Source organism: Neophocaena asiaeorientalis, unplaced genomic scaffold, assembly GCF_003031525.2.
Source record: "Neophocaena asiaeorientalis asiaeorientalis breed wild unplaced genomic scaffold, Neophocaena_asiaeorientalis_V1.1 scaffold131, whole genome shotgun sequence".
Taxonomy (NCBI): Eukaryota; Metazoa; Chordata; class Mammalia; order Artiodactyla; family Phocoenidae; genus Neophocaena; species Neophocaena asiaeorientalis.
In genome coordinates, this window is record NW_020173201.1 from 178636 (window position 1) to 206363 (window position 27728).

The 27728-nt window shown below is 42.5% G+C and overlaps 1 protein-coding gene across 1 annotated transcript in view; it reads left to right on the forward strand.

Moving 5' to 3' along the window:
• Positions 1-8163: 8163 nt before the first annotated feature.
• Positions 8164-27728, forward strand: part of SLC16A12 (solute carrier family 16 member 12) — an 84314-nt gene continuing 64749 nt past the window's right edge. The window contains exon 1 of the mRNA XM_024744863.1: positions 8164-8267. The gene's annotated coding sequence lies outside the window, so the exon portion shown is untranslated. The remainder of the gene's footprint in view (positions 8268-27728) is intronic.

The following is a 27728-nucleotide window of genomic DNA, read 5'->3' on the forward strand; positions in this document are numbered from 1 at the left end:
GCGGGGCCCGGCGGGGGCAGGGGGAGAGGGGGGTCTGGGCGGGCTGCGGAGGGCTGGAGGCTGGCCCGCCGGGCTGCCGGGGCGCAGTCTCCCGCCGGTCGCTCTGGCGCCGGGATACCCAGCGCTCGGGCTCGGGAACCACCTGGCTCACCTTCTGTCCTGTCTCCCGCCCGGCCGTGCTGAGGACGCGGTGGCTCAGGTGACCCGGGCATCCTTCGCGGCGCGGCGGCGGGCTCTAGGGCTGGGCTGGGCGGAGGTGGCGGAGGGCTCTCCCTTGGCTCCCCGCCGCCCCAGCGCCTGGTGAGACGCGCGCGGGGAGCCCGCCACCGTAACCCGGTCCCTCGGAGCGCCCGCTGGTTTAGAGGAGAGACACGTGCCCACTTGCCCCGACGGTGCTGGGCCGGCGCTAGGGCAGTTTCTGGCAGGTGGCTGGAGAGGGAGCGGCTTTGATCCCTATCTCCTGTGTTTTCCAAATGCAGTCTTCTCGTGCAAGAAAGACCGCCTTTCTTCTGGATTCTGTTTCCAGTGTATCTTATTTATTTCTTTATTTTGAATCTCCCCTCACCCTCAGGTAATAATACTCACAACCTTCAATTGACTTAATTTCTTAGTTGCTTCTTGTCCTCACAGAAAATCAGTGATACCTGTAGTGCAGATTCAGGGGAAGGTGTTTGAAGCAAAATTTAAAAGCACGATTCCAGTAAGTCCTGGGGCTCTTTGGTTAGCCTTCGGCTTTCACAACTCAGCATTCTGAATCTCTTGTAACTTTTTTTTCTTTTTTCTTTTAGTGTTGAGTTGGATGGGACCTACCAGGGCACTGGTTCAACCCTTACATTCTTTTTTTTTTTTTTTTTTTAACATCTTTATTGGAGTATAATTGCTTTACAATGGTGTGTTAGTTTCTGCTGTGTAACAAGGTGAATCACAACCAGGACCACTGCCCTCGGGTCAGGCTCACCACGGTGTCCCTTGATCACTAGGCCACCTTCTTTGGCTCAAACCTCAGGTGCTAGGCTTGCCCACCTGATCTCACGGGCCTGGCTTGTCTCATCACTTCCTACCTCACATATTTCCAGGCCTGACATCCATGACCCCCACTTCCAGAAAACACACACACACACACACGCACACACACACATAGTCTTCTATTTATGTCTTTTATGCTCTTGTACGAAATAAATCTTCTCTGCATTTTGGAAAAAAAAAAAAAAGTGAATCAGCTATACATATACATACATCCCCATATCTCCTTCCTCTTGTCTCCCTACCCAACGCCTCTAGGTGGACACAAAGCACGGAGCTGATCTCCCTGTGCTATGTGGCTGCTTCCCACTAGCTATCTGTTTTACCCTTGGTAGTGTATATATGTCCATGCCGCTCTCTCATACTTTGTCCCAGCTTACCCTTCCCACTCCCTGTGTCCTCAAGTCCATTCTCTATGTCTGCATTTTTATTCCTGTCCTGCCCCTATGTTCTTCAGAACCTTTTTCTTTTTAGATTCCATATATATGTGTTAGCATACGGTATTTGTTTTTCTCTTTCTGACGTACTTCACTCTGTATGACAGACTCTAGGTCCATCCACCTCACTACAAATAACTCAATTTCATTTCTTTTTATGGCTGAGTAATATTCTGTTGTATATAAGTGCAACATCTTCTTTATCCATTCATCTGTCAATGGACACTTAGGTTGCTTCCATGTCCTGGCTATTGTAAATAGAGCTGCAATGAACATTGTGGTACATGACTCTTTTTGAATTATGGTTTTCTCAGGGTATATGCCCAGTAGTGCAACCCTTCCATTCTTGAAGGGACTCTAATTAGTTTATCTTACCTTTTCTTTGCTGAGAGCTGGGCACTCTGGTGGCCCAGTCAGCTTAACCCTGGAGGAAAGTCTTCAGGTCCTCCAAATTTAGAAACACACTATGTCCAAGGGTATCGGAGATCACTAGCTTCTTTTTTTGGCCGTGTTGGGTCTTCATTGCTGGCTGGCGTGAGCAGGGGCTACTCTTTGTGGTGCGTGGGCTTCTTGCGGTGGCTTCTCTTGTTGTGGAGCACAGGCTCTAGGCGCTTGGTCTTCAGTAGTTGTGGTACACAGGCTCAGTAGTTGTGGCGCACGGGCTTTGTTGCTCTGCAGCATGTGGGATCTTACTGGACCAGGGCTTGAACCCATGTCCCCTGCATTGGCAGGTGGATTCTTAACCACTGTGCCACCAGGGAAGTCCCCCGAGATCACTAGCTTTTAAAATCAACTGCTGCTGCATAGTTTACTCCCCTCTCCCCCTATAAATGTCATGTCAAACTAAGCCAATGGTGTCTGAGCCTCCCAGGGAGTAGTAATTAAGTGACTGGATTTGGTCACTTATAATCACAGGATCTTGAAAATTGTACAGGTTTTTAGAGGTCATCATGCCAAACTCTTCACCTTACAGCCTGGGAAGCTCAGTTTCCTGTTAGCAAGGATTGGTTAAGCTCTTTGGTGATGGAGCCAACACCAGAATCCAGGCCCTCTGCTTCCAACTCCATTTAATTTTCAAAGCATATTGCTTCCAGGCATTTTGAGCAAAAATGATGACTAGAATCACCTAATCATGTCATTTTCCTGTTCTTCTTATTTATTTATTTAAACTGGTGGGATTCTGAAATAGATGAGAGGTTGATTTAGTCAAACCACCTTTGTAGTATAATTTTAAAAAATACAAACCCTTCATTTTTTTTTTTTTTTTTGCGGCACGCGGGCCTCTCACTGCTGTGGCCTCTCCCGTTGCGGAGCACAGGCTCCGGACGCGCAGGCTCAGCGGCCATGGCTCACGGGCCCAGCCGCTCTGTGGCATGTGGGATCTTCCCGGACCGGGGCAGGAACCCGTGTCCCCTGCATCGGCAGGCGGACTCTCAACCACTGCGCCACCAGGGAAGCCCCCAAACCCTTAATTTTAAATAACACATTCTTAAATACATGTCTTTAAATAATAATACAAAGATGAATATGCAGATACATCCCAGATGAACTTCCAGGAGAAGAAAAGTAATCAAAATCAAAACATATGGATGAAATTTACCCTCATCTCTCTTTGAAGTCTTTTCCGATTCTTACCTCCCTGTGGTGGTGGTTGGTTAGAGTTAAAAGTGTGATTTGTGACTTTGGAGCCGGCTTGAGAAAAGTGGCTTATATGAGGACAATTTGTGTGTTGTGATTAATACCATAACCTATAACAGAGCTAAGAAAGGAATTTTAAACAGACTTATTTAGCATTTTAGCATTACATCGCACATTTTTTATGTCTTTCAATTTACTTTCATTTAATAGGTATTTATTGAGTGCCTACTATGTGCCCAGTGCTGTTCTGGGCACTTGAGGTATGTCAGTGAACAAAACAGAGAACTTTGATCCTGTGGACCTCAAGTTACAATTAATTCATTAGAATTCCAGGATTTTGTTTGGCAGATAGAAGAGAATTTCGGTTTTGCCTAAAGTAGGGAAATGGATGTAAATATTCCAAATTATCTTCCTTCCAATACTGTGATTCTGCTGATTTTATAATCAGTGAAAAACAAAAGTAAATTCAGTTAAAGTTACTTTAACTTTTATGAACTGACATACGTGAACTCTATGTGAATAGAAATTCCCACACTTGGTTATTTTATGTATGTTCATTCGGAGTCCCTGAAATTACACTTCCTTTAATGCAAGAACATCATTGTGGTGACATTGAACTTAATGAAGCATGGGAGGATTAGTTTTCTCAATCGTGTTGGTGCCCCTGTGTCAGTGTTGTGGACTGTAATTATATTATTTTTAAGATGTAGCTGCTTATTTATTTATGAAGATGGTGTTCTGCTTTTATTTTGTCTCACTTTACATTTTGTCCCCTGCTGCATATTAATAGGAGACACAGTGTTGTGACTTATTGGTAAATCTCTTACCACAGAGGTTTTTCTTTTTAATCAGACATCGCAGTTTTAAGCATTTTCTAATTTTCTCAATTGCTTTTTCTTCAGAACGGCATGGTTTGCAAGCTCAGGCATGTTTATTGTTTTTAACAAAGGCTTATCAAAATGAACTTGGCAGTTTTTCAGTCGTATACGGCCAAAAAAAAGTATTCAGTGCCGCTTTGGGGGTTGTTTATGCATTCCTTACCTAACCCATGGCTTTGCTTTTAAAAATCGCCAATTTGGAAGCTATGTTCTTATGAGTAGTTTCTAGGATATCTAAAAACCCATTCAAGTGGTATAATAATTTAATTGAGAAAAACCAAATCCACACTTGAAGACAATGGGATGTTTTGAGTACAAAGATTTTTCTCTCTGTTTTTAATTTGTTCTACATCAGAGGACATCAGGAAGTGTCATTATCTAACAATGTCCTATTTGAAAGCGATCTCTGTTAAACACGTGGAGGAGAGTCATGATTTCTGATAGCTGCTAGGCACCCAGAGGAGTTGATTTTCTTCCTTTGCCTACCGCTCTGCCCCATCAGATTCTCATCCCCCCTCCTTACTGCACATTGAAGAAAGAGGTGCATTGCTCTATAGCCAGGTAGGAAGTTACACACCTTTACTTAATTATTTAATCAATGTGCTCATTCATTATTTACTTAATAAATATTTCTTGAACTTCTTATTACAGGTTTGTGCAAAGATTGTGTCCCGAGCCCCTCTTTTCCTGTGCTGGTGGCTGTAGGAGATGTAAAAACACAAGCAGCCTAAGCCTCATACGGAAGAAAATACATTGTGTAACTAGTTATGTAATACCAGTTATAAGCACTGTGAGAGATAGATAAGTATGTTGGAAATTGAAGGAGAGAGAGCATGTAGGCACTCTGGGGAGTCAAGGCTTGGGGAAGAATTTATAGAGCAGGACGCGTTTGAGCTGACTCTCAAAAGATGAGTAGGACGGTAAAGCTTTTATAAAGGCAGGAGAGTATACCTATCTTTATGGGAACACATCCTTGCCTCTTTTGAAGAAGTAGACATATGGAAGACTTCCTTTTGGGGACAGTTGAGGTTGTGTTGGGTTGTCTAATAGACACTTAATCGCCTCTACACCCTCTGCATGCATACCGCTCCGTCCTAGGTAATGGAGTATCCATCAACACTAAAACAGCTCATGGGCTTAACCGGTGCTCTCCTTTCCCTCTGAAACACGAACCCGTTGTTGCTCAGAGCTCAGAGACCGCTGTGGCAAGTAACTGTCATCATAATAAATGGGTGTACTTTGCTTTTATCAGCTCAGGTGCACGCTTAACCGTGGTGTTTGGTCACAGTCTTGTTTATTTTATTAATAATTGCTCTTGTAATTTTGCAATTTAATTAAATATTACATAAACTGATGTAATGGGAGTGCCAAAAAGGAATGCTCTTTCTATGAAAACAAAGTTGATTGCCATATAGACTCATAAAAATAAGCCATATTAAAAAACAATATCAACAGCTACAACCTGGATGAACCATGAACACATGTTAAGTGAAAGAAACCAGACACAAAAACCACACATTGTGATTCCATTTATATGAAATAGCCACAATAGGCAAACACATAGAGACAAAATGTAGATTTGTGGTTGCCAGGGTATGGGGTAGGGGGAATTGACAGTGAATGGCAGTAGGTACAGGGTTTCTTTTTGAGGTGATGGCTGGGTTCTGGAATTAGACAGTAGTCTTGGTTTTACAACATTGTGACAGTACTAAAAACCACTGAATTATATACTTTAAAAGGCTAAATTTAAAAAAAATCAACAAACTACTGCTCCCCAAGTATGGTATACAGAGCTATAAAACATTGGAAACTATAGTAAAAAAATCTAGGGAGATTTTGCCCTCAGGTTTTTTCACAAGTGCCTTTAAGGTACCAGTGCATTTAAGAAATGGGAGGAGGAAATCTGGGGGAGGTTTAACCAACAAAGGCAACACAGAACTGCAGTCATGACCTGACACCCAAAGATTAGTGAATGATTTTACTTTTATTTATGTGACTAAAATTGAAATAAAATGTTTGGAACATGATGTATCAACTTTTTGACTCTCTGCTTTTACTGACTTCTATTGCTTCAGTTAAGAGAGCTTTTAATGTTTCAACTTCTTAGGGTACCCTAGCATATCTTGAAAATAGCTCATTTCTCTGGCTCTGGAGAGAAATTCCATGTTTATGAGCCTCTCTTATGGATGTAATATTAGTCCCTTATGATTATAGAGGAGGCCGGAACCTAGTTTTCAGTCTTCTAAATCACCATAAAAATCACAACCCATTTTTCCCCAAACTGTCTTATGGCTCCCTGGTACATATATGTAAACAAAGTAGCAACATAAAATCTTAACTCTACCAATATGTCATCACTTGTAGACTTTATAAATTTCAAAATATTTCTGAGCACAATTCACCATTTTCTGGTTTACTTAACATATTACAGATTAAGGCCACAATTACTTATTTTGTAATTCTGCTTTTTTTTGATGAAATACTTTCCATGGAAGTAAGGTCATATTTATCTACCAAAACCAGTTGTATTTCTTGAAATAGCAATTTCAGTTCTCTAAACCTGTATCAAAACAACGACATTCACAGCCCATGAAGGAACGACCGAAAAAAGAAAAAAACCCAAACGCACACTCGCAACAAAGTTAGATCTGCTTTAAAGGAGAAGGGAATGCAGCCTCTTTGGTCAGATATGGGTCAACCAGACAACTAGCAGAAAGCAGCCGTACCCATCATTATTAACTAGTCATGAGCCAGGGGAGCCCAACTCACAGGCATCACTGCTATCAAAAAGGAATGGTTTGTTCGTGTTGGTGTTTGACAACTGAGTTGATCAGTTGATGCAAGACTATATCAATGGCTCTCAAGCCTGGTGACACATTAGAATAAGCTGGGGAAGGAAAAGAAACCATTGGTGCCAAAAGCCACCCTCAGAAATTCTGATTCAGTAGCTCTGGGACAGATCCGGGGCATCAGGAATTTTTAAAGCTCCGCTGGTGAATCTCATGTGCAGCCAGGGTTGAGAGCCACCAATCTATATAATACTTAATCATTTTATGCTTTTTCAGAATAAATGTTATTGAAACAAATCACTGTTATAGTGTCTTTTTATGATGAAAAAATTAAACATGATATTGGATTTTTGTAATTTCTCTATACAGTGTCCACTAAGTAAATGGGAAGATTTTCTAACGGTTAAGTGAATTTCCACTGACTTTTCCCCCCTGTGAGATTCACTGAGCTTCTGTGTGTACAGTGTCAAAGTAACCAAAGCAACCAAATTTGGTATCATGACAGTCAACCAACCCATCAGTTGCCCACCTTTTTGCATGTTTTTGGTGATTGTGGTGTCATATAGGTCTGTTACTCGAGGACAGTTAAGTGGGGGTTTTCCTGTACAACAATGTGTTTCCTCTATAATAACTTACAGATATGTCCTTATTTATTATGTGTTTCCTTAAGTTGATTGACTTGTTAATCTTAATGCTCAAATTTGCCTCTTAAATAAAATAAATCCTTAATTAAAAGGATACTTTTCCTTTGATTTAATTGTACCAAATTGATTTCGAAAATATAGGACTTTAGATAAGAAAGCTAGTATAAGAAAGCTAGCAATTTAAACTTGGCCTTGTGTGACTTAAACAAAATATGACTAATTTTAGAGTTTTCCTTGTCATTGGGATTTACTGTCTTTGAGAAAATGTGGTGAAGTGGTTGACACAGGACCTGAAAAAGACTGATCTAGCTCTCGCTACTCAGAACCAACTTTATTTTTAGTGACATTTGTTCTTTTATTTATTTATTTATTTGTTTATTTATTATTGAAGTATAGTTAATTTATAATGTTGTGTTGTTGAATCAGCAAAGTGATTCAGTTATATATATATATACATACACACACACACACACACACACACACACACACACACATTCTTTTTCAGATTCTTTTCCCTTATAGGTGATTACAAAATAGTGAGTATAGTTCCCTGTGCTGTACTGTAGGTCCTTGTTGGTTATCTATTTTATATATAGTGTACATCTGTTAATACTCATGGAAATTCTCATGCCTGGTTACCAGTTAGCTTTCCCAAACTGTGCTTACGCTGTTAATTTTTGTATTGAAAATAGCACCTTCATGGATCTTGACCGGTAGTTTTTGAACTATGTTTTGCAGATTTCTGAGAGTTTCAAGGAGCCTCGGGGGCTGTTCCGGGGCATGGGGACAATGTGGGCAGGAAGAGTCCAGCGTCCAGCTTAGGGTTCCTTTCGGTGGTTTTTTCTGCAACCCGAGCAGGTGGGCTATTCTTGATTTCACATTTTGGGTTTCCAAGTAAGATTTTATTTGAACAAAGGATCTCTTGGCAAAAACAAGTTTGTAAATGCCTAGGTCACATGTTTCTAAGTTTCTGCTTTTCCTTCCCTGCCAAATTTGGTTTATGTGGTTCCGGTAGCTCCTAATTATTTCTAGCTGCTACAGTGCCTCTGTGTTGAAAAAAGCATGGGAAGACTTGGGGCCTTATTAACTTTATATCCTTCATGCTTGTGGGGAGAGAGAGCCAAATGAGCAGTTAGATATTCTGGGCAAGAAATATAGATTGGGAGTCATCAGCCTAGAGACTCAGTTTAAGTTGTGTGTATGTGTGTGTGTGTGTGTGTGTAAGTGTAATTACCCATGGGGAGTGTTTATAGAGAGTGTAACGGGTCAAAGATAAAATGCTGAGGAGTAGCTGTGCTAGGTCAGGTACACTCTTCTGTACTCACGTTAACCCAATACACATTGGTCAGTGATGTTTCCTTTTTCTATTTTAATTTGCTGTTTCCCCACATATACTCGTGCATAACTGTTGGAAGAGTTGGAACACGAGTGTATGTGTGGGTGGGGGAGGTAGCCTGGTAGGGTCAGAGCACAGGCTGTGGGAACCAGCCAAGGAAGTTCTCCCACTCTTCAAAAATCCTGTATCCTGCTCAAAACTATAGGGCTTCTTCCATACGCATATTGAGGTGCAGAATGAGAAGATAACCTTGAGTGGTTAGCTAGTGGATTTGGCAGTGTAGACAGCCATTGTGGTATTTTTGGCATAAAATGATTTAAGAAGTATTATGGTTTCTTGACTTTTAAAAGCCAGATATCTCCCCCATGTCTTTGTTCTCTCTTTTGTAATCAGAGCAGTGACTGCCAGGTTCTGGTTGTAATCCCAATGAACCCAGGGGTAAGGTCCATTCCACCTGGGTCCAAGCTTCATTTCGTTTCAGTGACACAGACCCTGCCCTCCATGCTGGCTAGCTGTTTGGCAACTTTAGTTACAAGGCTCACCAGGCAACAGTGATGACTTAATTAAAAAATTCATAAACATTCTTAGAAAAAGTCAAAGTACGTGGGTAAAGAATAAATAAATGGATATAAATAAGATACTGTCAAAAATATTTTACTTAATAGTAAGGGTGTTCCAATGATAAAGGGACTGGTCATTGTATCAAAAATTAAGCCCCACACATTTTCCTTTCTTTTTACTTCTTTTTAAACATTTTTTCTTGAAATATAGTTGATTTACAATTTTGTATTAGTTTCAGATGTACAGCAAAGTGATTCAGTTATACGTATTCATATAAATGTATATATTCTTTTTTACATTATCTTCTACTATGGGTTATTCCTTTTTACTTCTTTAGGTTGACTTCTTTGATTATCTTCCACATTCAAATAAAATAAAATATAGCCAACCATATATTCTGATTTTTAAAAAAATATTTATTTGGCTGCACCAGATCTTAGTTGTGGCACATGGGATCTTCGTTGCAGCATGTGAGATCTTTAGTTGTGGCGTGAGGGATCTTTAGTTGCGGCATGTGGGATCTAGTTCCCTGACCAGGGATCGAACCCAGGCCCCCTGCATTGGGAGCACAGAGTCTTAACCACTAGACCACCAGGGAAGTCCCATATATTCTAATTTTATTAGAAATGAAGGTCTAACTAAAATTTCAAATGACATTGAGTCATTTGATCCCCCAAATTGACATCTCAGAAGTGTCCTGGAACATTCTGCTTTCTTTATAAATTCTTGCATAATAGTATACCTAATTGGTTCCAAAGACAGGTTACTGTATATTAAGGTAAAATTTCATTTTAGCCTTTTATAGTTTTAATAATCTTAAATAGTCTCTTCTGGGGAAGAGACATTTGATGGAAGAGAATTAATTACCTTTAAAGTCCCTAATTAAAAAAATACTGTGATTAAACAATGTTAAAATAGCTCAGTGAATTTACCTCTTCACAAGGCTGAGTACCCAGCATGTGCTAGATGCTGCCCCGGATGCTGAAGGCCCACAGAGAATAGGCAGGGTCCTTACTCAAAGGCTTACGCTATACTAGGGGAGACAGGTGTATCAGTAAAGAATCACTACACTGTGATAAGTCCCAGTAGTGACTGCTTTCTATGGGAGTTTAGAGCCAGAGGTACTTAACTCTGCTTAGATTGGTCAAGCAATTAAATGTAGAAATTCATGAGGTGAACAACCAGAGGAAGGGCGTTCTAGGCAGCAGGAATAATAGGTACAAAGGCAATGAGGTGGGAAAGGACACTGTGGATTGAAGGAACCACATGGTTTTTCAGGGTGGTTTGGGGTGGCTGACGTGCAGGGTACGTATGTGGCTATGTAGATGACAGAAGAGCAGGCAGGAGCTAGAACATTTAGGGTCTTGTGTATCACACTAAGGTAGAAGGAGTTTCAGTTTTGCTTTGGCCACTAAGAGTAATCCTTGAAAGCTTTTACACAGGGGATTTAGGTAGCACTGGGGGTTTGGTGATAAAATTAACTTGTGTTTCAAACAGCTAACTCTTAATGGGGCTTGAAGAAAAGTCCAAGAGGGTGATAAACCAGGGGGTCTGCTGAAGTGGTACAGATGGGGAATGATTAATGCCTCATGGTAAGACTTTTGCTTTATTTGTATTTTTGGTGCCTTGGTGCCCTCTAGGGCATGTGGTAGAGACGTTTGGTAGGCAATATGATATTCTGTGCAAATAATACAAGGTTTGGGCATCATCGGCTACTAGGTTCAGTTAAAATCACGTGATGGGATGTAATTACCTGGGGTGTGTGTGAAGAGTGAAGTGTGAAATGGATCAAAAAATTGTGGAGCATAACTAGGGTGTGTTCACATTCTACCGCGGTCACTGTACCATTCTTTTTGTCCTCTGATTGTCTAGTTACATGTTCTTTTTCGCTATACCAAGTGTGAGGGCAGGGCCCGAGTCGTGTCACTGCCACACACGACTTCAGAAAAGACCACTCAGATGTCTGAGTCGTTGTGTCTCACCATGAGTAGTAATGACCTCTGGAGTTGTGTTTCAGCTGCCCCTGCTTAGCTGGTTCCAGCAGCTGTCATGGTACCTGCCCTTCGGTAAGTGTTCAGTACATGTGTTGAATGAATGGATAAATGACACAATATCTAATGAGTGGTCCGAGGAAGAAGGATCTAGCCAAAGAAGTAAGAAGCACAGGTCTCAGGGGAGGAAGGCTCAACAGGAGAGACTCCTGTCATGGAAATTCAGGGGAGAAATAGTTCAGTAATAGAGAAGTCAGCAGTGCCAGATGCTACAGAGAGGTCAGTTAACTAAGGATGGCAGAGATACCACTGGCAATTAGGAGCCATTGGTGATAATGTCAAAAATAGCTTGCGTGGTGTGTATGGGGGGCAGGTGGCAAATTCCATTCCATGGTGGTGGGAATGAGGACAGGGGTGAGGAGACAGGTTCTTAAGAGGCTGGGAGTGTGAAGGGAAGAAAGTAATTGGTGGTAGTTGGAAAGGGTGGCAAGGCTGAAAGGTAGTTTTTGCCCCTTCTGTCTCCTTATGTCCCCTTCTTTCCTTTCTCCTGTTCTTCCTTTCTGCTTCAAGATGAGAGACAATTGAGTAAATTTATAGGCTAAAGAAGACCCAGTGTAAATGTCTAGGTTCAAAATATAGAAAAGAGGAGGGGTATATTAACTAGAAAAATTAAATATAAATGGACACATCTTTCTTTGAGAAAGGCAGAAAAGAAATAAGGATGTACATGGATGTGAATAAACTGGAAGAATAACTGAAGGAAAGGAAATAGAGGGAAATCCTATCCAGCGGCCCCAATTCTCTCTAAAATAGTAACTGGCACCAATAGTTTTGGACACTTTTTATGTTCTAAGCATTGTTAAAATTACATATATTTACTCACTGATTTCTTGCAACAACTCTGTAAAGATGGAATTATTATCCTAACTTTACAAATGAGACAACTAAAACACAGAGGGTTAAGCAACTTGCCTGAGGTTGTACAGCTACTAAGAGGCAGAACCAGGAACCAATGTGTGTATGGAATTGGTACAACAAATTGATGCTGAGTCACTCCACGCACTTAGCCTGTGTTAGAAATCATGATTGTGTCGCGCCATTAATCTGCAAGGTTGAAAGATTTGCTCTAGCAAAACTTGCCTTACTGTTACCATTTATAGGAGTGGAAACGTTTGGATATTTGGATTGATGTGGAATTGGGGACTGGTGGCTTGGAAGGATTGGGGATGCCAGAAAGAGAGCAATTGATGTGATGGATCATGAGCTCTAGCCTCTAAGGAGAAGGATACGAGAGCAGGACAGGCTGATGGAATGGGAGAAAATGGAGGAACCAGGGGCCTGAGGGTTCAAGGAGGTTGAAAACCAGGTGCAGGGAGATCAGCTCGGTGCTTTGTGACTGCCTGGAGGGGTGGGATAGGGAGGGTGGGAGGGAGGGAGATGCAAGAGGGAAGAGATATGGGAACATATATATATATGTATAACTGATTCACTTTGTTATAAAGCAGAAACTAACACACCATTGTAAAGCAATTATACCCCAATAAAGATGTTAAAAAAAAAAAGAAGTTGAGGAGCTGGAGACTTGGGGAGGTTGGAAAGTTGGGGTTAGAGAGGGATACTTCATTCTCACAACAACCCTGCATTTCAGAAGTGAGGGTAGGCACAGGTGATGGTAGGTTGATGGTGTGGCTTTGGGAGGACATGACTCAAGTGGACTGGAGGTAAATCTCATGAGGTCAAGGTCAAGGCTGAGATCCGCAGAGATGTTGGGTAGATGTTGACTAGACCCTGCTTCTCCTGGGAGGATGGTTCCAAGAAGCCCCAAGGATTGGTCTAGACTTTAGAAAGCTGCAACTCAAGTGTGTTATGGTTTTAGGGAAAGATACAGAAGGTTAGCTGATGGCTGGCATGCAATAAAAATCACTCAGTGGTCTCAAGTAGAACATTGTCAAAGAACAGTTGAATAGCTTCTATTTTGAACTGTAATTTTTGAAAAAAGGATTTGAAGTGTTAATTGACAAGACAGTACATTTCACAAGCAATTTTGGGTGTTTTAGAAAATTGCCATTATCACCCTGGAAAGAAAAGACTACGTGCTCTGATGAAATCTCCTCTTCCCCTTCCTTCTCCCTCCTCTTTTTTTCTCCTGGTCGTGTGCAGTACGACACTCTCTGGGCAGAGAGAGGCAGCTGAAGATCATCGGGCTTCCAGATGTCGAGCTTTGTTGTGATATATGGGGGTGGGGGTCATGGGAGAGGGGCCAGAAGCTTCAGTGAGACTCTTCAGTGGGACTCACTGTGGTGGCCTCTGCTTCTATAGTTAGCCGTGTGATGGGAACCAGCCGTATGTGTTCCCTTGGTACAGCTGTGCATACCTCTGTCTCCCTTTTTCTTCTGCCCATTTAGGATTTCAGGAAATCAAAATTACATCTGATGGAAGCTTAGAAATCCCCACATGTGAAGTTATGGAGCTACCGCATAGGGAAAAATAATTTGTGAGCTGGGTCTGATACAGAAGTGGCACATGTAGATAATGTATCAGGTAGGATGTTTTGGGGTGTAAGGAACAGAAACTCTAACCTGGGCTGACTTTACTAGTAAGGAAAAGAATTCCTTTGTGTAGTAGAAAGTCCAGGAGCAGAATGTCTGGCTCTGAGTTTGTTTCTTTGTGATTCTTTTGGTTTTGGTCCTGCCCTGTGTTGGTTTCGTTCTCAGCCTGACTCCCCTCATGGTCCCAAGATGGGTAATAGTTTGAAGGGTCATATCGAGGTAGGAGACATCCAGTGGAAGGGGAGAAGCTGTGTCTTTTTATCTCCTCAGTAATGAGGAAACCTTTCCCAGGATCTCCCTAAAGACTTTTCTTCAAGTCATTGGCAAGTGTTGGGTCACTGCCCTTTCCTCGGGCTTTGTGACTGAGTAGTGGCAGCTGGCGGTGAGGCCCCTGACAATTTCTCTGTTATCTGCCACTGATTGTCTTTAGCTCACTAGTTCAGAGCTCACTGCTCTGGAGATTTGCAAAACACTTGTGTGTATGTGTACTTTCAGAACCTGTGATGCTTTTCTTTCCACCGTTTCTTTCTTTCCCCAGGTGTAAGCTTTTTGCATATTTATGCTTTTGAAATAGTAAAGGGATTTACAAACGTTTCTCAGGTTCTTGTATATTTTGTGCCATCTGAGCCTCATGAAGAGGTCAAGACTGAGTTTGTATTGTACTGAGGCTTTGCGGTCCAGAGACCTATCAGGAAATGAAGTCAGTAAGTGTGGGGCATCATTTTTTTGATGTCGCACGTTGCCCTGCTTTGAACATCACTGTGGAGTGAACTTTTTCTGTATTTTGGTTTATATCCTTATGGTAGTTTCTTTGAAGGAGAATAGCTGGGTGAGAGTTTGAAATTTTTATATGAGTTGGCTGATCAGTTCGTGGAAGGCTTTTGAGTGGTGAAAATGCCACACTTGTAATGTTTTTGGGGATTATGTGTCTTTTCATTCTGCTGCTTTATATGCCTGGGATCATAAAATATTTCCGGAAAATCTGAACTGTTCTGCCTGATACCACATAACTTACTTTTTCCCAGGCCCCCTTTGCAATTATAATACAAATAGTGTTGGAATTGCTTAACCTCTACTGGATTTTGAGGAAATCCAGCCTACGTCAATTCTTCCGCATTAGTTGTCAAGTCCAGGGGAGAAACTCAGCTTGTGCACCTTGCTTCATTCTCCCCTTAGTGTGAGTTACTGCTCATGAGGCCTCTTGATCTACTTGCAGATCGACTCCCTGAAGGCCTGTTTTTCAGACACATCTGCTTTTTATTCATGGTTCTGGCCCTCATGCTGGGCCCTCTGCTATACTCTTAGACATTCTGTGAGTAAACTGATGGGAAAGATGAAGTGAGAGATACTGTTTTTTTGTTGACGCAGTATGAACGTGGAGTATTTGTTATCTGTTTTGAGGAGGAAGTGGAGAGACTCCTTCAAATGACCCAGTGTAATTCTTTCAACAATTCCTAAAATACTTCTCCCCAGGTCTTGCCACTGCCCACAAGATACATTGATGAATGAAGCTATGTAGCAACAGAAAGTCAGAGGAAGGAGCTGCCACTATTCTTAAACAGATTTTGAAAAGTCATAGTTGCGAGTAGAGCATATATGATATAAATCGTGTTCTCTGCCTATATGTTTCCCCAGGTAATTTTAAACACGAATGTGTCATGTATGATGTTAGGAAAAAGCAAAGAGTGGGACCACCCCTGCCCTGGAAGAACCCATTAACAGACTGACCACACAGTGTGACCAGGACTGTGGACGTGGGGACGGGGAGAGAGTCCAGCGGCAGCAACTAAATCGTTTGGAACAACGCTGTCAAGTGGGTAGACAGTGGAGACATGGTTACACAGCAAGTCAATGGGAGAGCCTGGATTTCAACCCAAACCTTTGTATGTCCATATTGCACATTTTAGATTTGCTTTTCTTGGTTTCTTTTTCCAGATCTGCATTTTCAAAATCACCTCTGAAATAGTTTAGACTTTACAGAAGGGAATAAAGGGCATACTGCTTCCCCACTGCACCCCCTCTTCTCCCATGCTCCAGGTTTACACTGCGAACAGTTTGGTGTGTGTGCTCCCTGGCCACCTTCTCTGCGTGTACAAATCACCTAAAGGAGCCAGGCATGCCTGTCTCCAGCCAGACAGAACTGCTGAGAGGGCAGAGGTGGGGCTCAGGAACGCATTGTCCTCTCCGGGACCTACCTGGGTGAGGCTGCTGGAGGGCTGGGCTCTGGGAACCAGGATACTCCCAGGTTTAGCAGCACCGGAGTGTCCTGGCAGCCAACTCTTCTGAGAAAGGAGAGCTATCTGTGCTGCTCTGTCCTGCCTTGCCCAAGCAGAGAACAGAGCCCCTGACAGTAAGAGGTGGGGAGGATGGCCCGGACTGCCTCTGCTCATCTCTGTTTTTCCAGCACTTGCATGTATTGGTGCTCAGCTACTGTTGCATGAAAGAAATGAAGATACCCTAGCCCTGGTCCTGTAGGCAAATCATCGAGTGACTTTGGGCAAGTCACTTGAAGATCAGAAGATTCTAGTCTCAGTTTCCCCGAGTCTAAGGTACACTATTTCTCCTTTTCATTTTAATGTTTCTGAAATACCATGTGATCGGCAGTAGATGCATATATTTAATATCCTGGAGTTTCTTAATTTTTCCTTTTTCCTGAAAAGTTGTTTTTAAGTCCATGAGGTAACTTACAATTTCTGTTATTTTAGGGTTGTGGGAATGTGATAATCCCTTGAGGAGTGGTTTGGAGAATGGGTCATGCCTAATAACTCACTTTGTGAGTGGTAGAGTTCTGTATAAATATGAAAGATCAGAAAACTGCCCAACTACCTCTGCAGGGTTATTTCTTAGAGATGCTCAGACAGGGACGTGAGAGTCTTCTGTTCAATAAAGTTGGTGTTCTAGGTTATGAGAATGTACATTTCTAATCTCCCCGTTCTCCCAATAGAACTCAATAAGCTATTTTCATTTTGAATTAAAAAAAAAAAGAACATGGCTCTTAAACATTGGAATTTTTCTTGAATTAGGCCTCAGCAAGAACTGTTGGCCTGTCATGGATTTAGTGGATTCCTGGCCATTATTGGAAGTATCACATTGGCCACAGAACTGTTGAAACTTGAACAGAATGTTAATCCAAAAAAGTGCTGTATTTCAGATGGGAAATTACAATGCCACTTAGTTCCTATGATATGCCGGGTAATGAGGGGATTAAAAACAATTACTCACACTGCTGACCTAAAACAAATAGACTGCCAGATATTTCTCTAGCAAAGACGGGTTTATTCAGGATCAGCAGAGAATTGCAGTTTGGGGTCTGCAACCATGGTGAGCCACGTGCAAGTCCCTTCACAGCCAGGGAAGGAGAACTCTTTTATAGAGGGGAAAAGGAAGTTGGCAGAGTTCTAGTAAACAGAGTCCATGGCCTTTCGCTGGCTGATCTGTTGCTAGGAAAGGAGTCTTCCTTGCTCTTGAGCTCTGTTACCATCACAGGGCATAAGTGCTCCCCTTTCTGGTCTCCTGGCTCTTTAATTGAGGTTTCTGTTTATCAGTTTTTTACAAGACTCTATTCCTCTCCAGGTGGAGTTCAGTTTGGAGAGCCTTCAAATGGTGAAGGTCAGGCACTGAGCTAAAATTTCCCTTTCCAGCTCAATTCAACCAATTTGCCTCAATAACTAGTGTGAAGGAGTTTACGATCTGGTAGGAAACAAGGTGGACATTTGTTTTGGTAAAAACAAGGTGCTAAGCAAATAACCAGTGGAAACAAGATCACAGAGGGAATATTTTTATTCATACAAGAAATTGTATCAGTTGCTTAGAATATCCATTTACAAGCCAATGGTCTGTCATAGCACTTAAACCAGGGGTTGCAAAATCAAAGGTCTTTGGGGCTCAAGTGTGAAGTAGCTGAGTTGTGACATAATAGGGTGGGTCTGGGCTGTAAAATTGAGGAGAACATGTAAAGGTTCGTTCTCTCACCATCCATCAGATACTTGAGTTCTGTTCTTGGTGTCAGGGATATATCAGTGAACAAAACAGACAAAAATCCCTGCCCTGGAGTTTACATTCTAATTTGTTGCTGCCTTGAAAAACAAATAATTAGGCCAGTTAGAATTATCTCTAGAGTATAAATAAATGAATCAGATGCAGTGATGTGTTCCTGTGAATAAATTGGACAAATTTCAATTTTGTTAGCTTTTAGCCCTTTGTCACATAGCTAGCTAATATGTCTGGATAAGCGAGATTGTTGTAATTATAAGTCAAGGTAGCTTCATTTTGGCATTCTGCTTGGTCCTTTGCCTTAATTTGCCAAATAACCACAATTATAAAATATTATTGGCTCTACAAGGCAGCACCTGGTTTATTTAATTTTAATTTTAATTGAAAGTAAAGCATTGTGGAAAATCCCATCTCTCATCGTATCGATTGTGATGACTTTCTGAGGTTAACTAATGATGGCTGAGTGCAGTTTATGACCGCCCTAGTCGGTGGATCCCACGGCCGGGGCCAGGGAGCTGTGAGCTGAGCTGGGAACTCCCCCAGGAAGCCATTCTATGGGGAGCAGGGCTCTTGCAGGCCTGGTTTTCTGCAGGGCTTTCTGCAGAGTGACTGATGAGGTCACAAAATAACAAGCCTGGGAGCTTGGACCTGGGAAACCATGTGCCTTTTCTTTGAGCTTCTTGTGGGAATATGGGGATAAGAAGCATTTGTGACTGCACTTATTTTCAGTTTCCACAAATAGAACTTCTGCTGGGCCTGTAAAGTAAAGCAATATGGATAATTCCAGAGAGAGAAAATGCAGGCTGCCGGCAGGGATTCGAGCCCTCTGACTCTGACTGTTCTGTTAAGTCTGTAGTGCCCAGGGGGACTGTTTTTAGCAAATTAATAGGTATTAGAGATGTGAATGTTTGTGGCCTAGACTCCTGTTTCAGGAGCTTCCTGGCATGTGCACCCAGGAGCTCCTGCCTTCTCCTCTATGTCGAGGGTGCTGCACTGAGCCGGGACACAGCAATTCTGCCAAGCCAGGGGCTCAGCATTCTCAACCTGGAGGAGCCTGAGAGTGCTGACAGGCCATGAGTATTACAGCAGTGGTCTTGGGTTGTCATAATGAATCTGAACCCTCAAGTAATCACATCATCCAATGAAGTTGCTGCCAAACACCTACTGGGTATCTTTACATTTACACAAAGTCCAGTTGGCACTTTTTTTGTTGTTGTTTTGTTTTTTAGCGGTACGCGGGCCTCTCACTGTTGTGGCCTCTCCCGTTGCGGAGCACAGGCTCCGGACACGCAGGCTCAGTGGCCATGGCTCACGGGCCCAGCCGCTCCGCGGCATGTGGGATCTTCCCGGACCGGGGCACGAACCCGTGTCCCCTGCATCGGCAGGAGGACTCTCAACCACTGTGCCACCAGGGAAGCCCCAGTGGGCACTTTTAGGGATGCAATGTTTGTGTGCCGCCCCCCCAATTCATATGTTGAAGCCCTAACCCCTAGTGTGATAGTATTAGAAGGTAGGGTCGGGACTTCCCTGGTGGCACAGTGGTTAAGAATCCGCCTGCCAATGCAGGGGACACAGGTTCGAGCCCTGGTCCAGGAAGATCCCACACGCTGTGGAGCAACTAAGCCCACGAGCCACAACTACTGAGTCCACATGCCACAACTACTGGAGCCCGCACGCCTAGAGCTCATGCTCTGCAACAAGAGAAACCACGACAATGAGAAGCCCGCGCACCGCAACAAAGAGCTGCCCCCGCTCGCTGCAACTAGAGAAAGCCCGCTCACAACAACGAAGACCCAACACAGCCAAAAATAAATAAATTAATTAATTAATTTTAAAAAAATAGAAGGTAGGGCCTTTGGGAGGTATTAGGTTTAGATGAGGTCATGAGGGTGGAACCCCGTGACAGGATTAGTTTCCTTTTAAGAAGAAGAAGAGAGAGAAATACCTCTCTCTCCATATACACACCAAGGAGAGGCCATGTGAGCACATAGCAAGAAGGCAGCTCTCTGCAAACCAGGCAGAAAGCTCTCACCAGAAACCGAGCAGGCTGGCACCCTGATCTTGGACTTCCAGACTCCAGAACTGTGGGAGAATAAATGTTTGCTGTTTCAGCCACCCAGTCTGTGGTATTTTGTTGTGACAACCCGAGTGGACTACGACAGGCTCAGTACCTCTTCAGCAGGGCTGCAGTATTGTTCCTTTCTTCTTTGACCTCAGTGACCCCAGGCTCTCTTGAACTTCTTTTTACCTTTCTCAATTTCGTTGCAGCCTCCTCTTCTTATCCTCTCCTAAAGATCAGGGTTCTTCGAAGTCCCCCTCTCTCTCCTTTTCTACCCACCCTCAGGACACCTTGTTTCTCATTTCGTAGTCTGGGGACCAGCATAGGCCTCACTCAGCAGCTTATCAGAAATGCGAATCTCAGGCTCCCTCCAGATGTGCTGAATTGACTCTGCCATTAACAGGGGACACCCGCAGAGTCTGAAAGTCCTGCTTTTAAAGGTCTTTGTGATCAACTGTGTGCTCTGACCTCCAAGTGTATATTTGATCTGCACACCAGATCTCTCTCCTAGGCTCTAGACCAGTTTATCCGACAGAACCTCTGGGTCCACTTCCAGGTCCCATAGGGGTTTTGAACTTTACCAATCCAGAGTCTGGCTCCTCTTTTCCCAATTATGCTCTTTCTCCTTTGGGCGACCAACAAAAGATAGGGTCTGTTCAGAAACTTTTGCTTTAGAACTCCCGTATTACTCCATACTCCTGGTTAAATGGTTTCTTTGGGGTTAGTCAGGGTTAACTGGTCTGGCTGACCCATTGTTCAGCTGGCCTCTCCTCTGAGTGATTGGCACCTTTATCCACCTCTTGTTAAGTATTTTGAATCTTGCCCATGGTGTCATGTTCAGTTAGTAACATTTCTAACTTTTGTCCTCCATAGTAAGTTTGAAAGTGTACAAGTACTGGGACTTCCCTGGCGGTCCAGTGGTTAGGACTCCGCACTTCCACTGCAGGGGCCATGGGTTCAATCCCTGGTCGGGGAACTAAGATCCTGCGTGCCGTGCGATGCGGCCAAAAAAAAAAAAAAGTGTACAAGTACTGAATAAATATTTAAAATTAAGTATTAATCATTATCTTTGTTATTAATTATTAATATATTACAGGGACAAGTAGTTAATAAATATTTTTTAATGGTGTGGAAATTTTGCTGACTGAAGTGCAAGATTCTCAGAATATTTGTGAATGAGCTTAATGAGTCCAAAAGAAGGATCATCAGGAATGTGGTGTGACCTGATATGTCACATGATTGAATCATACAGCGTCTTTTGGGGAGAGAAAAATCAGAGGCAGCCTAACTGTCCAACAGTAGAGGATTGGTGAACTCAATTATGGTACATTCATACAGTAAAATACTTTGCAATCATGTCTAAATGATCAGACAGAGTACCTTTATTAACAGCCCTGGTATCAAATGAAGCGAAAACAGCAAATTACAGATAGGATCATCATGGTGTTTTTTTTTTTTTAATTTTGGTAAAAAATACAAAATGTAAAATTTACCATTTTAGCCATTTTTAAGAGTATAGTTCTAAAGACTCTGAAAAAGAATATATATATGTATATATGTGTGTGTGTGTGTGTGTGTGTGTAAAACTGAATCACTTTGCTGTACACCCAAAACTAGCACAACTTTGTAAATCAACTATACTTCAGTAAACAAAGAAGAGTGACATTAAAGTACATTCACACCATTGTGCAACTATCATCACCATCTATCTCCAGGACATTTTAAAAAATTAGTTAATTTATTTATTTTTGGCTGCATTGGGTCTTCGTTGCGGTGCGTGGGCTTCTCGCCGCCGTGGCTTCTCTTATTGCAGAGCACAGGCTCTAGGCATGCGGGCTTCAGTAGTCGTGGCATGCGGGCTCAGTAGTTGTGGCACACGGGCTTAGTTGCTCCATGGCATGTGGGAATCTGCCCGGACCAGGGCTCGAACCTGTGTGCCCTGCATTGACAGGTGGACTCTTAACCACTGCGCCACCAGGGAAGTCCCTCCAGAACATTTTTTATCATCTCAAACTGAAACTCCATACCCATTAAACAATAACTCTCCATTCTCCCTCCCCCAGCCCTTGGCAACCACTATTCTCATTTTGTCTCTATGAATTTGACCACTCTAGGTACCTCACATAAGTGGAATCACACAGTATTTGTACCTCTGTGACTGGCTTATCTCACTTCATATAATGTCTTCAAGGTTCATCTGAGATGTACCATGGGTCAGAATTTCCTCTTTAAGGCTGAATAGTATTTCACTGCGTACATATGCCACATTTTGTTTATCCATTCATCTGGACACTTGGGTTGCTTATATCTTTTGGCTATTGTGAATAATACTGCTATGAACGTAGGTGTACAAATATCTGTTCAAGTCCCTGTTTTCATTTATTTTGGGTATATACCCAGAAGTGGAATTGCTGGATCATATGGTAATTCTATATATTTTTAATTTTTTGAGGAACCATCATCCTGTTTTCCATAGTTGCTGCGCTCTTGTACATTCCCACCAGCAATACACAAGGATTCCAGTTTCTCCACATCCTTACTAACACTTGCTAACTTTTTTGTTTTTGTTTTCAATAATAGCCATGGTAATGGGTGTGAATTCTCAGTCTTGTTTTTTAAAAATGTATTTACATACATATATAATATAAAAAAACTCAAAGGATTTATTCCAAATAAAAACAGTGCCTATTAGTTGGCAGGATGTAGCTGATTTTTATTATTGTCTTCTTGCTCTATTCTCTCCTTTTTCCACATTAAGTATGTATAATATGTGTAATTAAAAATGCTTGAGGGCTTTCCTGGTGGCACAGTGGTTGAGAGTCTGCCTGCCGATGCAGGGGACACGGGTTCGTGCCCCGGTCCGGGAAGATCCCACATACCACGGAGCGGCTGGGCCCGTGAGCCATGGCCGCTGAGCCTGCGCTTCCAGAGCCTGTGCTCCGCAATGGGAGAGGCCACAACAATGAATCAGAATCAAGCTGTATGAATTCAGAGGTTGACAGTACCTCCCGTTTGCCCTTGACTGTGAAGACTTCACGTGAGTCCCCCTACTTGCTGACTTTGGACCTGATGCTGCCCCTGTCGCATTGCCACTGTCCATGGGTGGAGGCCATCCACAGATGCTCCAGTGCTGGAGGCCCGACTGCCACACATTCCTCTGCCCAGTGAAGCAGAAACAGAGCTTCTTGGCAGTGGATTAGACTACAGACATTGTCATAACCAGGCCTCAGCATTTGGTTTTCTGGTGCCCAAGTGCACCTTCCTCCCTCATTTTGATTTTTAACACAAAGAAATCTCCTTTTTAGGTATGTTTACTCAGCAAGGTTTTGACTGGTCATCTGGGTTGATTACAGATGAAAGGGAAGGCTGCTTTCTTCCTATTCTGTGAAATTATATATTTTGTAATTTTCCAAAGAGCTTTATGGCTCATAGCAAGTGCCTATGTCAGCTTAAAAAGCAGTAAAGATTGCATTATGTACCAATTCAGAAAGAGTTGAAAGGAATCCTTTCATGGAGCAAACTACTACTACCTTTATGAAAATCAGGCTTGTCCAGTTTACAATAATATAATTTATTGCTTTTTTTTTTCCAGTTACTATATTTGATGACCTACAGGGTAAAAGGGTGGGTTAAAAGTATGTTTTTGTTTTTTGGGGTTTTTTTTTTTTTAGGGATAGAGAGAGTGATGAACCAGGGGACAGGTGATAAGGAAAGGCACTAGTTAAGGGCCTCTTTACACGTGATTGACTGTTTTAATCAATTATCAGTGACCTCTTATGGGAGATTTTTTAATTTTTGGTTTGTTTTCTCCTGACAAGATGATTCTGGCTGCCTAGTCTGAGGGCCAAGAATTTGCAGCAGAGTCAGAGAGACTGTTGGAATTGTCCCAACTTGAGCTGTTAGGACTTGTGCTGGTTTTGTGTGGATATAAGAAACAGTGGTAAGATGTGATGACTAAATTTGGGGGCTTATAGAGCTGGGAGCAGGTGACGCTGGGGACAGATTGTGTATCTGGGAGGCACAAGAGTGATTCCACTTCTTAATCACACTACATCTGGATAAGACATCCTTGTTCATTTCATCTCAACATTTCTTGTGCTCGGTTTTCTCCCAAACTTCTCAAAAAAGAAGCAGTCAATGACTTTGGGGTTTGGCTTTCCGTTGCCTTCCTCCCTCCTTTCCACCCTTTGGGCACGTGGCCTCGTTTTCCTCCAAAGCCTCTTCCAAGGGCTGCCGTTCGCTTCCATCACCGAAGCCCCGGCCCAGCACAGGCCTTAGTGGTCCAAATCATATGAGGACAATTGCAAACTCCCCTGCAAGCCTCTTTCCATCTGACCTGGGGCTTGTCTTCTCCAGTGACTTTGCAGTGACACCTCCTCCAGCCCACATGACCTCGTGGCTTTTATGGGTCACTGCCCATGACTCACCTGTTCGTGTCTCTACTTTCTTTACACACATTTAGAAATCCACATGCTCCAAGCACTTCCGGACGCGCCCTTCTCTGTCTACCCTCTGGGTGTGAAATCACTTCATGTTTCATCTACTTAATCACTCTGTGCTTCCACTTGGAGAAGGCACAGAGCCATGAAGAGAGGTTCTTCTCAGGTTAATGGGATTTTACAGGGACCTTTTATAATTCTAAGTAGGAATGAGATAAAAACCATGGATTAGATGGCACTACATTAATTGTTTGTGAGTTTTCTTTTTGCTGAAGCACATTTTGACCACCTTATTTTAAAACCTTTCTCAAATAAAACAAGGTTATGTTTATGTAATGAGGCTAGTCAAGGACCTACCACTTTAGTAAGGTATATTTAATGTCAAGGGAAAATAATATAAAAAAAAGGTAAAAGTCAGTTATGTGAGAAACAAATCATTTGATAGGTTATCATTTATTAAGATTTGTTATAGAAAGAGACTGTGGCTTCATCCTCCTTCATGCCTGCTGTTTTGAATGACATGGGGCTGCATTTGAGAACGTTCATCAGAGAGAAATGAACTAAGCACGTGTCTGTTTTGACAAGGTCCTTATGACCAGATAGGAACCCCCTGACCTGACCTCCACTTGTGGTTTTGATCTTGGGTAGAGCATGTGTTTCCTACAAGCTTTGCCCATCACTGTTGCTTCTCATCTTTTCAATCATTGATGAAGGGATAAGAGAAAGCTGACTGCTGGCTTCTCGGGACAGATGGAGGCCTAGTTGATACGAAGTCAGGGACTTCTTTGTCCTCTGCCAAATTAACACTTACAAGTGTTGTGTTGGTCTCAGTCTGCGGCAGTCAGTGTGATTTGGCAGCTGGAAACGTAAATGCACACTCCTTATGGAAGTGGTATCAACTGTATCGATGCCCAGCGGATGTATGGCCGAGATGACTGATGTTTATTTGCTTCTCTAATCCCAAGGGCTCCAGGCACTTGGCACATTTTGAATAGCTCTCCAGTGTGAGGCTCTGAAATGCTGCAAACTCCTGGGCAAGCGGCTTAATTCTGCTCAGGAGTGTTGCCCACCAGCTGGTGAATGCAAGTGGCCTCTAGTTTGCAGCTGGACCAGGAATATTTCTGGGGGCATCACTCTGGCCCTAATTCCAGCATGAAATGGTGGTTGTGCAGGCTGTGTACTCCCTACACCGCCCTAACTGAAGCAGGGCTTTCAAGCAGTTGAGGATCTGGGCTGTGTGAGTAGCCAGCCTAAATAACTGAAATGAAAAACAACACGGTAAGGATCACATTGTCTTCAATTAATTTTTCAATTTCAATAAATGTTTGTTTACTCAGGACCTGTCATATGTTAGGTATGTTCTAGGTGCTGAGAATCCAGCAGTAAATAAGATAAGCAAGATTCCCTCCCCCCCAGTGCTTTGTGACCACCTAGAAGGGTGGGATAGGGAGGGTGGGAGGGAGGGAGACGCAAGAGGGAAGAGATATGGGGACATATGTATATGTATAGCTGATTCATTTTGTTATACAGCAGAAACTAATACACCATTGTAAAGCTATTATACTCCGATAGAGATGTTAAAAAAAAAAGATTCCCTCCCTCATAGAGCTTATGGTTTTGTAGTGAAGACAAACAGTAAACAAATTAATGAATGAGACAGCTTCAAATAGTGATAACTGTGCTATGAAGAAATTGAAACAGTCTAATTTAGAGGTTGTGGGGACAGGGGGTATCATGCATTGTTAGGGTGGGGAAGGGCTCTCTTAGAAAGAGACATTTGACCTGAGGTCTGAATGACAAGAAAGAGCCATTTTTGTAAAGACCATGGGGGTGGAGGGGTATTCCAGGGAAGCAAGAGCAAGTGCAAAGGCCCTGAGGCAGAAATGAGTTTAGCATGTTCAGAGAATAGACAGAAGACATGGGAAGCTGCTTCAGCATGACTGAGGGGAAGAGTGGTAAGAGGTGACATTTGAAGGTACGAAGATGGCCCTTCAAGGCCTTGTATGTTATAAGGAGGATTCTCAGGGCAATGGAGAAACCATTGGAGTGTTTTAAGGAGGGGAATGAGGTGGTCCAATAAATAGTGCCGCCTTCCATCCAACTGTGCATTTATGGTCCAATCTAAAAAGCCCTCCAAACTGTGGCACGGTGCCTGCTGTAAGAATGCTCTTGAGGGTGTTAGTCTTACATCACACGGTGTTCCCTATGAGGGAATGAGGAGAGATACGGTAGCAGCTAAAGATCACTCTCTCTGAATTCCAGCCTCAAATGGAATTTGTGGGGACTCTGGAGCCAGCACTCCAGGCAGGGTTTAAACACTTGTGTGACCTTTGGTGAGTCATTCATTAATTTCTGTGTGCCTCCATTTCCCCATCTGTACAATGGCACCAGCAGTTTTAGCCCTCACTTGGGTCACTGTAGAAAAGATTAAATGAATGGTGCCCAGGCATATGGTAGGCACTATATAAGCACACTATTATTACTGTTAGGAAAAATTGTCTGGCTTTAGTCCAGCTGTTTTGTCATTACCTTATGGACATTACAAATCACGTATCTGGCTGGGTTTTCCTTTATTGGCTATGTCTAGAAATTTTAAGGCCAACTTTTGCGGCCTCACCATAGGAAGTGGATTGATTTTACCTGAATTAACATTCTCCTTTGTTCCATTTTATGCAATGTTCCAGATGTTTTGTAGATATTTTACGTATTATGTGTAGTTGATAAAAATGTGGTAGATCATACATAGTTTTACAAATTCTTTTGTTCATATAACTGTAACTGTATATCTGGAACAACTCCCCTTGTCAGGAATTATACTTCAGCCAGTCGTACGTAAATGAGAGCTCATAGCTTATGTAATTAATCTCAGTCAATTGAACTAGAAATATCACTATATTTTTACTGGGTGTAACAGTAGTACTTGTTTCTTATTAAATTGTCAAATAGTACAGAAGTAGATAAAATAAAAATTGTACTTACTTTTAGCTTTATCTTATGTAATCTGTGTGCCCTTATAATTTACAATTTAGGGGAAATAAATATGTAGTTTACATGCACACATAAAATATAATTCTGACCTCAATAGGAAAATGTTAGTTTATATCTTACTAGAAAGGGTCTTCCTTTTTTTTTTTAATAAAGTTATTTAATTAATTAATTAATTTACTTTGGCTGCGTTGGGTCTTCATTGCTGCATGCAGGCTTTCTCTAGTTGCAGCAAGTGGGGGCTACTCCTTGTTGCAGTGTGCAAGGCTTCTCATTGTGGTTGCTTCTCTTTGTTGCAGAGCACAGGCTCTAGGCACACGGGCTTCAGTAGCTGTGGCACATGGGCTCAGTAGTTGTGGCTCATGGTCTCTAGAGCGCAGGCTCAGCGGTTGTGGCGCACAGTCTT